This window comes from Crocodylus siamensis, chromosome 8, assembly GCF_052110815.1.
Source record: "Crocodylus siamensis isolate JL-2025a chromosome 8, ASM5211081v1, whole genome shotgun sequence".
Taxonomy (NCBI): Eukaryota; Metazoa; Chordata; order Crocodylia; family Crocodylidae; genus Crocodylus; species Crocodylus siamensis.
This window is the reverse complement of record NC_143402.1, coordinates 75566240-75579806: the sequence shown is the minus strand read 5'-3', so window position 1 is coordinate 75579806 and position 13567 is coordinate 75566240.

Below are 13567 nucleotides of genomic sequence, written 5' to 3'. Positions count from 1 at the left end.
TGTTACAAGACCTAATTTACAGGAAGAGATGAACTGGCAACGATTCGGCTCATGCCTCAGTTTACTCATCTTCAAGACAGACGCAGAATGATTCTTTAATTAACAGTCATAAAACACTCAAAGACCTTCGATGGAAGGCAAAGTATTACAACAGCCCTTTGCGCATCCATTTCCATAGATTGGTCCATTGACGTGTCATGGAAAAGAAGTACTCTTTGAGTAATCAAATTACAATATGAATAAGCAACATTATAAACAGGCATGTGATGCTGCAGGCATAAACTGGGCTCCCAACTCGAGCAATGACTTGACCTCCACTATGGACCCAAATGCTTATGTTGGGTCCCTGAGAGACCAGGGCTGGACGCCAACTTTGGTCCTGCTTGGCATCAACCGTGTTGCCAGCTATGTGGAATGGTCCCCACAGGAGAACAAGCTTGCTTTGGGTAACAGATCTAAAATAATTTCCGCATGCTTTTTTGGGAAAGAAAATGACAGGTAAGCCCAAGCCAGAGCAACCCCGAGCAAGGCCCAGTCAATATTAGCCCATTAGGTTAGGAGCCCAATCAAGGGAGTCATGTGTATCTGCAGGCTCTGCTGTATATCTGCCGTGGGACAGCACAATTCTGAGATGGGAGATTTCAGACAAAGACATACAGCGAGAAGTAACGCTAGTTGTTTTTCTGCTCTGAGCAAATACAAAGCCATCGATTCAACATAACCCTAGGGAGTGCAGTGCTGGCTTTGGCACCATGTTCTCTATGAGATGCGTAACCAAACTCTTGAAGGTTCATGCAGCTAAAGGGGCCGTGACACTATGAAAAAGTCACTGCGAAGTAGCTGAACTCCAACTGGAGTAATCACATGCTGCCTGTCTGGTGCTTTTCCTGCAATCTTCTTCCCTTCCTCTGCCCTAAGATGATGAATATTGTTTCGAGGCCCCTGATATGTCTGCACTCGTTAAGTGATGTGATCCCAAAAGGTAGCTCATATATCAGCTAGTAAGAGGCACAATCCCAACAATATTTTCCCGACCTACAGAGCAGGGTTGTGCAGGACTGCAATGCCTCTCATTGTTTCTGGGTGAGAATAAGTATACATGCAGTATAACCAACTGCAGGTTTGAGCCCTGGTTAACACCGTGCTGTAAGATGGCAGGTAGACAGGACAGACTAGAAAGGCACTGGAAAAGAAAAGACATTGTAGGGAACAAAGGCAGGAAGATGGACCAAATGAACGGAAGACTTTGCCCTCTGTGATCTGTGCCTGTGGCTTTATCGTTTTTGTTATAAGAACATGCTGACCTAAAATGCATGAACCTGTTTCAGCCCCTGAGCTGCCCCAACAGTGCCTATGCTGCTTGAACATCTGGAAATGTGATTCTCTGGTCTTACAAGATCGCATTGACGCAAGCCAGTTTTAATAGGACACCAGATAGCATGCAGCCATTATTCACGTATTTTTTCCTGGAACAAATAAAACACAGCATCAGGGTTTGTTTTCCAGTGGATGGTAAATAGTTTTGTGGAAAGGTCCTGACTTCCCTAGGAGCTGGAATGCAAGCAGTCTGGGAAGAGCTCCCTATGGCAATAGCCATAAAACAGCTTCATTGCAAAGCAGCATGCACAAACACAGCATTGCACAGAGTCCTTCTACCTCTGTGCTTGACTCTAACCATAAATGGCGAAGTAAGCACGTCAAGAAGTCAGTCAAATCCACTATACTTAGTCGAGAGTGGCATCCAAACAACATCTTACTGGCTGCAGAATCAAGCGACTTCCAGCGCAGGTCAGTGCAATGTCCTTTCTGTCGACCCCTTAAACACATACCAGGTTACCAATCCACTGAGACATTTTTGCACATCTGAAAGAGACCTCGTTCAGAAATCACCTGCCTCCCAGCCTGCAAGAGCCTCATGCAGAGCAATGAAGAAAGCCTCTTTCCATCTTCACACTACTTACCTGGAGTCCTGGAGTTGTACAAACCTCAGCACCAGGCAGACCTCCTACAAAGCAATCATGTCCTATATAGTTTGAAACACACACTGGTTTCACATAGTTTCCATCCCAAGTCATTTCCCATCATGTGCCTGTTCAGTGACTGTTTGCTTTGGATCTGTGCTGTGCAGCAATCCTAGTAATGCCCACTTGCTGTTAAAAATAGGGTTTTTTCAGCTTCTGTCAAAGAGATTGAAGACAAGCCGGGCCCAATGGTGTGCGGTTCCAAGATGCCATTTAGCAAGCTCCTGTTTGAAAAGGGAGATCCCAGAGGACGGATCCATGCGGTCTGTGTCTCTCCTACTGGGCAACACCTGCTCTGGGTCAGCCACCACAGCACCATACCCACTGCCAATGCTGCCAAAAGCAAAGCCTAAGTGCTTCTGTTCTCTCTGTTTGTCCAATACTATCGGGTTTTTTTCTCAGGCCTGTACAGGAAGCCTCCCTTCATTCACTGAAACACTCCTCTGTCTGGCTATAAGCTTCTCAGCCAGGTAACGAACAGATTTTTTTCTACCTTGTGCTGTCTTTTGGTAGCAGGCCAAATCCCAGAATTCATACTTAGGTTACACGCAAATTGTCCCCACGAAGCAGTGTTGCTGGAGGAAGGACTGGCATTGGCCAGTGGAAATTTTAGAAGTCAGCCCCTTATTACCACCTGTCATCCAAGATGATGACGGTCTTTCATCTCAGTGGTAATAGCTGGTGTAGGATCCAACACCTGTCATCCAAGATGATGAAGGTCTTTCATCTACTCGTCGCCACGTGGTGACATTGCTACAGCACCATGCTTTAGTACTTCCAAAAGTACTTTCCTTTTGCAAGTACTAAAGCACGGCACAGGACGGGCGGTGACTGCACCGTGTATGCGCCACATGGCTAGATTTCGCCACGACATCGCTGCAACAGTGCGCTATACCGGGGGAGCGCCCCACTACGGCGACGTCGCTGGGGATCACATGTAGACCCACGTGATCGCTACATCCTCGTGGCAAACCGTACGGCAATGTAGCGCATTGCTATATCACCATAAGGTGACGTGTGGATGCACCCGATGAGTACTAAAGCTTAAGGACCCATCTACTTATGGCTGAAATCGTCCTCTCTTCTCCAGGATCACAGCTGGTGCCCCTATCTATTTTTCATGCATGAACACAGACATCTTCCAGGTCACTGAGAAAATCAATTCCAAGAAGCAAACCACCAAGGGGCATTTCCCAGCCAGACCACATTTCTACCATATGAGTAAGAAAGCCTCCAAGAAGAACAAGGACTTGGAGCTGGACACTCTGCACCAAAACAGCATCAGGTGGGAGATGCAAGACCTCATCGTCCTGATTCAGAGAACCAAATGTAATAGCCAATGGAAGAATAATACACAAAAGCCATAGTGGAGCAGACTATGTAAATGTAAAACTCTCCTTGTTTTTTTCATTTTGGAGAAGGGCATGGGGTCAAAATGTTGCTCACAGGTGTCAACCACGCTAGAAGCTGTACTGTGCTTTAAACAAGGGGGTCACTTAGGTAACGTTACTGCGGGGAACTTAGGTCAAATGCGGACTAGCAGTATGCAGCTACATCTCCATTCATTTTGAAAGAGTCACCCAGCCCTATTTCTGCAAGTGGTTATTGATACGAAGGGACAGTAGGTGGCACTCACCAGCACACACCATTCCCGGGTGTTGCAAGTGCAGCTGGTAGGTAGGCTGCACGCGGTTTCCTTCCTGCAGCTCTGTCTTCCTCTAACTGCTGCTTGCACCGAGTCTCAATCACATTAACAAGACGGGTCAGTTCTCAGGATTACTTCAGCACAAAGTGAATCAGTTTGCCCTGGGCATCTGGCGCACGCAAGCAAAACACCCAAGTCACAGATGACTGCAGTGTAAGACTGAGGCCCTTGAGTTTCTGTTTTCCTTCCGGTCTGTCGAACTGCAAACGTGGCTTGAAGCATGTTGAGCGCAGCACATCTTTGTATGCCTGACCGCAGCGGGGAGATCATTCTGCTTGCCTGGTTTTCAGACGGGCACCGGAAAGCAAGCCGCTTCTCCACCAAACAGGTGTAGCGCCAATGTGGCAGGGTGCTGGGTTTTTGGTGGTAGCCGTGTCAATCTAAGGACATGGGCAGGCAAGGCTCTTTGAGTAGATGTGATATCTTTTATTAGACCAGCTGAGCATGACTATGGCAGGGTAACGTTTTGCCAGTGTTTTTAGGCCCCTGCTAGAGGAGCAGAGAGAGGGATTCAAAGTCCGTGCTGACCCAGCACACGGCACCTCGGAGAGCAATGACAAAGGGGCCAGCGAACCGCTCTGCGGACGGTCCTTTCAGAGTCGATGGCTTGGAATTAAATATTTACCACCCTCCTGTGTTTTTGCCTTGCAAAATCAAGCCAGCTGCGAGTCTGCTTTGCAGGAGACTCTGCGACCAAGTTTAGCAACAGAAGGAGCCTTGGTGATCCGGGCCATTCAAGTAAGACTCAGCGAACAAGATGTTTCTAGTCCTCAATTTCTTTTTTCAAAGCCGCCAAACAGTTTAGGTAATGCTGGGACACAAACCTGACTGGACGCTAGAGGGTTACCAGCAAGCCTTGATCTGCCGTGGCAGGGGTTGCACGCCGTGGGGCTGTATCCACACGGCCGTCAGGGCCCCCAGCTGCCCTAGCTACCTCTGGCCCCATGAGGAACGTACCGCGGCATCACAGGCCTCAGCGTGAGCTGTCCAAAGCACGCAGGGCTCTGGGTGCATGCGTGAAGGCAAGGGCACTGTAGCTTCACCCTTGGTACTCGAGCCAAACGGACTGGCACCGCCCTTCAAGTGTCCACGCATGGGATATTCTCTAATGCATTTTCCAGTCTAATCTGACATATCCCTAGAGCTGAGGCTTTCACAACATCCAGAGAGACCGGGCTACAGACAAATGTATCATAGCTAGACATTTTTTGTCTGTGTGCAGCTAGTTGGGGTTTTTTTAAGCGAGACCATTTCTGTTGGCCAAAAGGAACATAAGGAAACAAAAGGGGACTGTGATCAGACTCTCAATAACTTGCGAGCATTCAGACCTTGTGGCCCCAAGTTAGGAAGTACAGCGAGGCTGTCCTCGCAGTAAGCGAGCTCTGCACTTCCAAAGGTGTGGACCTATTGCACATTTATACTGAAATGATCGAGTATAAAAATCCATCTTCCAGTTCTCTTCATCTGCATTTCCTAAGGGCAGTACGTTGGCCTGACCAACTCCCATGCAAGTCAAGTGGGAACTCTACAAGCTCAGGAACTGCTGTGTTGGAGACTTATTGCGACAAAAGTATTGAGACCAGTGGTTTATCTGGCTCAGTCCCCAGTATCTGCAAGTACCCTACACCAGCTATGTCATGGGCAAATGTAAGAATCTAAAAAATCCTTCTGGGAAATTTCATTCCAACCCTGCACAGGCAATGGACATCTTATGCCTAGCAGTTTGAGAGATTAGGCCTGGACTGTTTTTTCCTACCTCAGGGTAAGGCTGGAGGCTGCTATGTAGCCTTCAAGGAACTAGTAGGCAGCCATCAATCCTCCGGATCACGGTGTATGCAGAAGAGGTCGTCAGGTGCCTGATGAACCCGCTTGTGGCTGACAAGCCCAAGAGTGACCCAGCGTGTTGCCCATTTCACAGATCCAGGTGTTGTCCGAGCTGGAGTCCAAGTTACAGCAGGCTGCTTCCTTCTTTCTTGCTTCGCCTCCATCCTCTGGATCGAAGCTGCTTCATGTTGAACTGCAGCCGGAGCCAGGTGTCCCCTCCAGATCAGACAGGATACTGCGTGCTCCTCCCAGCTTTCTACATTGATGCTGAATGGCTTCATATCATTTTTGCATGTCGTGGTACCATCCTAGAGGGTGACCCTGCTTTCTACAGCCGTCTCAAATGTCACTGTACAAAATATTCTTGGGGATACCTGGGGGCTCCTTCCATTCTCCTGACACGGCCGAGCCATTGCAACCTCTTCTTCTTGATGGTGCTTTGTAAGTGTGTCAGTCCTGAGTGCACCTCTCCACCTCTGTTTGGCATTTTATCTTCCCACTTTACTTTCAGGATCTTGCTCAGGCATCTTACATAGAAACTGTGCAGTCTCCTGATGCACCTGCAGTATGTCGTCCATGTTTCTGAACCATAAAGCAGGGATGAGGGCAAGTCTTGCAGAGGTGCATCTGCACCTTAGTTGATAGCTTGTTGTTATTCCACGCACATTTCTGTAAGAGCCCCAAATTCTTGCCTGCTTTTCTGATTCGGTCAGTTCAGTCTGAAGGTCGAGATTCCTGCTGATCACAGAAGCCAAGCAGCAAAAGCTGTTGCTGACACCAAGAGATTTACCCTCCAGAGTGATAGCAGGCACTGGTTCTCCCCCCCCCCCAGGTACATAATCCCTGTCTTCTTGAGACGAATTGTCAGCTGCACGGAGCTAGTGAAGATATAACGTACTGCTTAACATGTCAAGAGGCCCTACTTACTGTCAGTAGGGCAGGAGGAGACTCTCAGGAGAATTTTCTTCAGTTCTTTTTCCGTCGCCAAAGTGAAGCATTTGAAGAAGAGGAGTCACTTGGAGCAACACATGCCAAGAAGAGGCGCAGATCACTCCTGGCATCGAGCCACATGCTTCAATAACAAGAAACATAGGACCCAATTCTCCACTTCCGTGCACCAGTCTGACCCGCTTCCTTCCATGGGGTTACTTCCGATTTACAGCCGTATAAAGTAGGGGGTGACTTACTAGGATTAAGTGAATCCGTATAAAGTATGGGGCGATCTTCCATGGAGTTACTTCTGATTTACAGCCGTATAAAGTATGGAGCTTGTGTATTCCACATAGCTATGTTAGACAGTTTTTCTTAAATGAATATTGTCCTAACCTGCAGCGATGCATGAAAGCCACCACACAGCCTACCCATTGGACATAAAGACAAGGTGGTGCACGCATTATAAAAAGTTTCTCAATTGTGTTACCCAAAGAAACAATGGAACTGCACCCACCGCTTTCACCATTCATTGTTAGACATACAGGACCTGATATTCAATATAACTTACATGCAGAAAACATGCATATATATTCATGCCCGCCGACCTGAGCGGTATGTGAACAATGGTATACCTTTATTGCAGCAATTCTCAACCAGGGTGCTGGGGCAGGCTCAGTCCTAGCTGGCTGCTGCCCTGCTCCTCTGCAAGCAAGTGAGAACTGTAGCGAATAGTTTATGAAGTGGGGTGCCGCTCAATTCCCAACTTATGGATGGGTGCCTTGAGTCCGGCAATGGGTGCCTTGAGCCTAAGGTGGCTGAGAACCGCTCTACTATTTGCACGCACAGTTTTTGCCCATGCAGTCAGTAACCTAACGGGTGTTGTTCCACGGTTAATTTACTCGATCAGACCCCTGCAGTCTACCCACAGATGTACATGCTGAATTTTGTAACCCGTCCCCTGAAGCCGTACTGGAGCATTCGCTCCCTCCTCCCCACCATGTCTGTAAGAGAAGAGTGCTTCACTTTGCAGTGTGCCGTTCCAGAGCATGGTCCTGCACTTCTCCAAGCACGTGTTCCCACTGATGTTTAAGAAATGTCGAGAACAAGCGTTGGTTTTACAAAGCCTCTTTGCCCTTTGTGCAGCGCTTCAGTGCTGATGCAAAAACTAGTTTGTTCCCTTCGAAAAGACACGCAGGACTTTCCAGCGCACTTTTCAGCAGCGTTTGAGCCTCCAGCAATTTCCTCGGCTGATATTTTACAGACCCGTTCGGCACCTGTTGGACTTTGCTTTTGTTTGACTCAGCTGTCCGTTCCCCAGTATCGTTGGTCGTCACGTTTAATCTTTTATATACTGACCTCTGCTGGTTAAAACCCAACTGGGTTTCATCCCCTCGCTGCTGACCGGTAGTTCCCTGAACTGCTGTAATGAAACCACAGAAGAAAATTGTATTTGGAATAACTTCATTAAAGTCAGTTATGGTACACAGTGGAACAGGGGTTGGCAACTCCAGAGCATGGCCTCGACTCTGGGCAGCTGTTGCTGGCCACAGAGCCCGGGCTGCTGGCAGCAGGGGGCCAGGAGTCTGCAAGCCCTGCTGCAAGCAGCCCACGTGGGCAGCAGCTGCCCAGAGCCCGGGAGACTGCAAACAGCTGCACCAGGCTCTGGAGCCCTTGGCCAGGTTCGGCGGTGGCTGGACACGCACCTCCAGGTGGACGGTGGAAGAGGGGCACGGTAGGGGTGCCCCAGACCTCCCTGCCCTCACAGTTCACCTGCAGGCATGTGCACCGCCACCAGCAATGAGGATTCGGTCCGCCCCAGCATACCAAATCGAGGTGTGGGTCAGGGATGGGATGTTTCTGGCACTCCAGCCAAAAACATTGCCAACCCCTGCAACAGAACTTGATTCTTTTATAATGTTTCCCCCCTCAAGACGTTTTGCTGGTTCAAACAGATTTTAGGCTTGGTTTTTGGAAAGCCCAGTTAGGACTTTCCTTTTGCAATCAGTGTGGCAAGCCAGTAGGAGGTGCTACCACGCTGAGCCACCCGCTTCGCTGTGCCTGACCAAAACCTCACTTGGAGTGTCTCCTCTGGGGTGCCCACATCCAGCCGACCCCTTTTCTGGAGCACACCCACGAGCCTGGGGTAATTGCTGCCACCACCCGGGCGTTGGTCTCTGCTAGGGCTCTGTGCCACCTATAGTACAGAGACTCTGCTGACCTTGGGGGTGCTTTGCCCACTGGTAGTATTTCTGGGTGCTCCTTATAACCTGGAGCTGCCCAGGAGGTTTTCAGGTCATACTTCACCAAGCTCTACTAGGAGCGTAAAGGCCTGTCCCTCCTCTCAAGCGTTCACAGGTAGGTGTGTTGTAACAGATAGCTTGTATTCATCCAAGAGATGGAGAATGGAGAAGGAGTATAAGATGGAAGAGTATTAGAAAAACGCCTTGAGCCAAACAGAATGGGCTTGGTGGCCCTTTGGATACGTGTCTAGTTCACTTAATCCTAAATTACTGGCTAAACTACAAGTGAGTTACTCACACATTCATCCAGAGCCTGATGGAGCTTTTGGAGGTCTTTTGCTTGCTTCAACATCCCAAAAATGTCTCCCGGCTCAAGAAGGGATCCCCTTTTACCTCTTTTCTGACCTTATCGCTAAGTTCCAACCAAAACCGGTATCCTCAGAACAGGGCTGATGCCGGCCAGTTAGTTTGAAAAACATCAGCCACCCCCGGTGAAGTGACCAGTACTTCACGGGTACTTGGGTGGGAAGCTGGAACAAAAGGAGGAGCAAGTCCCCACTCCCAATGGAGTCACCTCAGTGACCAGGTGACCCAGCAGCCAGAGCATGAAACCAGAGTGGGGACTGGGCAGACTCCCAGGAGAGAGGCCACCAAAAAAAGAGGTTTCTCCAAAATCAGCACATCCATTTGTCTTCTAGATTTTTCGTAGTGTTCTTCACGGAGATGGCACCGCACTGCAGAAAAAAACCCTGAGCTGAATTCTGCTCTGCAATTGTGAACTGAGCCACCTTGCATGCTGTCATGGACTGCTTCGATATCTTGAGGTTTTTCAAGAGTCAAGGTCACACCATGTCTTCAGAGTTAGACCAGGCATTCTCCGCTTAAACCAGCCGTCTTCCAGACCTGCATGTCACAATCCTAATCCACTACCAGCTCCCTCTGCTTCCCAGGGCAAGTTACAGATTCATACCTCAGTTTCCCCATGACAAAACTTACATTGTTTCTCACTGAAGAGGTAAACAGACATTGCCCAATCCCCAGGCTTTTGAGGAGTGGGTCTACTCTTTGAGAGTGCACAATTACTTGTATACTTACCACGTGCAGCTGCTCAGGCATAGATCGGGGACAAATAAAACAAGCATTTCAATAGAAAAGAGAAGGGGAGTGTTTACCGAGCTGCAAGATGATCTTTGTCGCTGTTTCGTATACTTGTTCCATCCCAGAGCAAGTGAAGTTAATCCGTGGTTATTTGGCAGCTGTTTCATTGTAGGGAAAATTTACTGATGGATGGGAGTAGACACATGAAACAGTTACAGCTGATCATCTGTCACCAGCTCATGTGCAAAGAGAGAATTATGGCATCTGCCCAAGCCAGGAGCTTATTTAATGTGTCCAGAACGTGCAGGTGGTCTCAGGGGGGTGGGAAACAGCCCTCCGAGTGCTGCATGACTCTGGATACATCCATACGCTCCAGTTTCTTTACAGGTCATGGACCCCATGACCTACTCCACTGCACCAGGTCCAAGCCAGTATAAATCCTACTACTTCTACTTACAGGAGCTGGAGCAGAGATGAGGGCTAATGTCAGACCTGAATACCAGCAGCCACACATTCACAGCAGGGCTCGTATGGGACTTCAGCAGCCCACAAGTCCTATGCTGGCCCCCGCACAGCAGTGAGTGCCGGCCTAGAGTTAATTCCAGCATGATGTCAAGCTCACGTGAGCCGTTTTCTAGCTCCCCTTTGGACAAGACAGTGAGAAAACAATCTCAAGCCGCTCGATGGCGGCAATCTGAAGTCACTAGATGGCAGCAGTCAACCTGAGCAACACTGAGAGACAGGAAACAGGTCAACATTTTTTTAAAGACTTACTGAGTTTTCACATGACTCAGAAACCCCAAACTTAGAGTGTCACCCTCATGGAGAGCCTCGGCCCCCGGACCCCAACGGCCAGGATACACTAATACCGAAATAGGGTTAAAGACGATCAGCAGAGGGAAAATGCCCTTTCTGAGACTTCTTTAGCAGGCACAAAAAGTTTGCCTCCAATAAAAGGTGCTTGTTTTCTTCCCTATCAGAAATCCAGCTCTTGCCCATCCTCCTTCCCGGGAGGCTGCAAACAAAGACTCACAGGCGGCACAAGCACCAAGGGCGATAGCACGAGAGCTATTCGCTCCACCCAGGAACAGCAGATGCACCAACTGCAGAGACTTCCTCAGCCTGATGAAGGGTTTTTAAACCTGAAAGCTTGCTAAAAATATTTTTTCCAACTATTCAAGTTGGTCTAATAAAAGAAATCAGGTTCTGCCTGTGTCCTTAGACCAACACAGCTACAACCTAGACCCCAAGCACCAAAGGAGATTTTTCAGACTGTTTGAGAGAGAATAACCACACACGCACAGTCTTTAATAATAGCCATGTCATCCAACTGTCTGAGAAGCCACTACGAGCAAAGCTCTTTGAAATCCCCACCCCTTTGGAGAAGGGCTGAATGAGTTTAGTTTCCTGACCTCTAAATGATGCCTTTGTTTTCTGGACAAGATGTTACTTGCTATTCCCATAAGGGGGCTACAAGATACAGAGCTCTGCTCCCGAAGTGAAACGATTTACAAGCTTAATTTTCAGTCTGTGTGTAGGTGCTTTCTTTGCTGGAAGAAGGCCTCACACACCATGTTCAGTTCCTGCTCTTCATCCCCACCTCTGCTTTCAGGCCTGATCCTGCATGGTATAGAAGCCTTACTCTCAACACCCAAAAATGCAAATTTAGGTGCATTAAAAAAAACCCCACTAGGTAAGAGTGCTGGAAGTGGCCTGAAATAATCTGCTCACTCTCACATGATGAGCGGCTGACTGTGATGCCAACTTGCCTGCATGCTCAGAGCTAGTCCAACAGCAGCACCGCAGGAAATACATTTGGGAAAGAGGAGCAGGATCCTGATCTACCCCATCAGCAAACATTTGCACAATGCAAGGGTCATGCATCTGGAGGCTCTGGTGTGGCCCTTCCTGATTTTGCCAGGTCAGGCCCCCCAGGAGTCACCAGGACCAGATCCCAAAAAGGCCCTAAGAGCCTGCAGTGGGATTTCAGAGGCACCCAAATTCCAGCTAAGTCCAAACTTGCATTCCTGAACATCCCCATTCAGCTGCCCCTGGTCCTCGGGGCACATCAATCCCATGGGCACCTGCCTATTGGGCCCCGGGGGCCTAATGCTCTGCTTCTCTGCATGTCCAGAGGCCCCGCAGTCTCATCAGCGCTGATCGGGATCCCAAAACCAGGCGTCTCCCCATCACAGGTCCCCAAGGGGCCTCTGAGCATGTCTAATACACCTCCAGGCTGCACCTCCATGCATGGTCCAGCAGCAGCCACAGGCTTCTTTTAAAGCACAGCTGGAGGCAAAGCCCTTCCTTGCTAGGGGGACTTTTGCCCAGGCTGTGGCAAGCCCAGAGAAATTGCTGGCCATGCCTGGTCCATACACGGCGCTGCAACCCCTGGCCCTGTCTGGGCTGTGGGAGAACTGTGCAAGAAAACAAAGAGCAGGTCCAGAGAGAGACCCAGGGAGAGCACAGAGGGGTCCGATGCCCAGCTAACCCTGCCACCATGCCATCGGCCCCCAGAGAGGTGAGCTTTCGAACACCTGCCGCAATTCTGACTCCCAGGTGTGTGGTTTGCCCCAAAGAAGAGCCACTCCCGTCGTTTGCTTTGATACTGGAGCGCAGGGTGAGAAGACGATGTCTTCACCGCCACCATCAAGCATTAATCTGTGGACAAGTATCTGCAAGAAGATGGGTCCGTGCGGCTGCAGCAATGTCACATGGCAACGTGCCCGTGGGTGGCTTGCCCGTGCATTACACAAGTCTCAGGCTTTTGTTTTACTGGAGCTTTGTTACTCCAGGCAACAAGCTCCCAGGGGTAGCAACTGCTCCGAGACCGGCTCAAAACTAGGCATGAAGTTCCTCAGATTCCTTCCTGCTTGGGACACATCAGCATTTCACCAGCAAACATTACTTCACCTTTAAAAACAGGCCCTTGAAGCCCCGCTTGAAGCTGTGTGTTTGTTTTTTTAAATTAAGACATTACAAAATCCAGCGTGGATTAAAGCGTTTCCCTCAAAGCCCCATCATTTTCACAGGTGCAACACGGTCGCTGCAACATTGCACAGGAGAATCGTCTGCAGGGGACTGAAAAGCACATTCAGGTTTCTAGGAGGCCAGCGGCCTTTTTAAGCCGTCTGGTTTAAACAGAACCGTGTTCCCTGACGGTGCTGTAGCGCGGGGGCCCGGGCGCCGAAGCAAAGGGGTGCCGACGGGTGCTCCCAGCCAGCGCAGGGTGCGGGACGAGCCGCGAGCACGGGCGCAGGCCAGCTCCCGCTGCCGCGGCATCCGCTCCCCAAGTCCGTGCTATGCCCCAGACGGATCGTTTGGGCCTTCGGGGGTCCCTTGTCTTCAAACGCTGGGCGTGTAAGGCCCGAGATGCTGCGAAAAGGAGCGGGAGCTGGCCTCCACGCCCGTCTCCGTGCCATCCCGTGTGGTTTCTGGTACGGGGCAGGCGCGCATGGCAGGCGTGGCAGGCGTGGCAGGCGAGCGAGCATTCCTCGTCTCAGGGGCCGAGGCCCTGCCCAGGCTTCGAGGCCTGCGCTCACGGGGCTGCCGGGGTCCCGGCTGCTCCAAGGGCAGGCCCGGCCCCGGGGCAGAGAACTGAGCCTGCCGAGCGCCCGGCCCGCGGGCCGCAGGGGCAGGGAGAGGAAGCCGGCTGCCGGGGGGGGGGCAGCCCGGGGCTCGGCGGCGGCTCTGGCCCGCTCCGCCCCGGCAGCAAGGCCCGGGCTGCGGCCCCCGCCGCCGTCTGA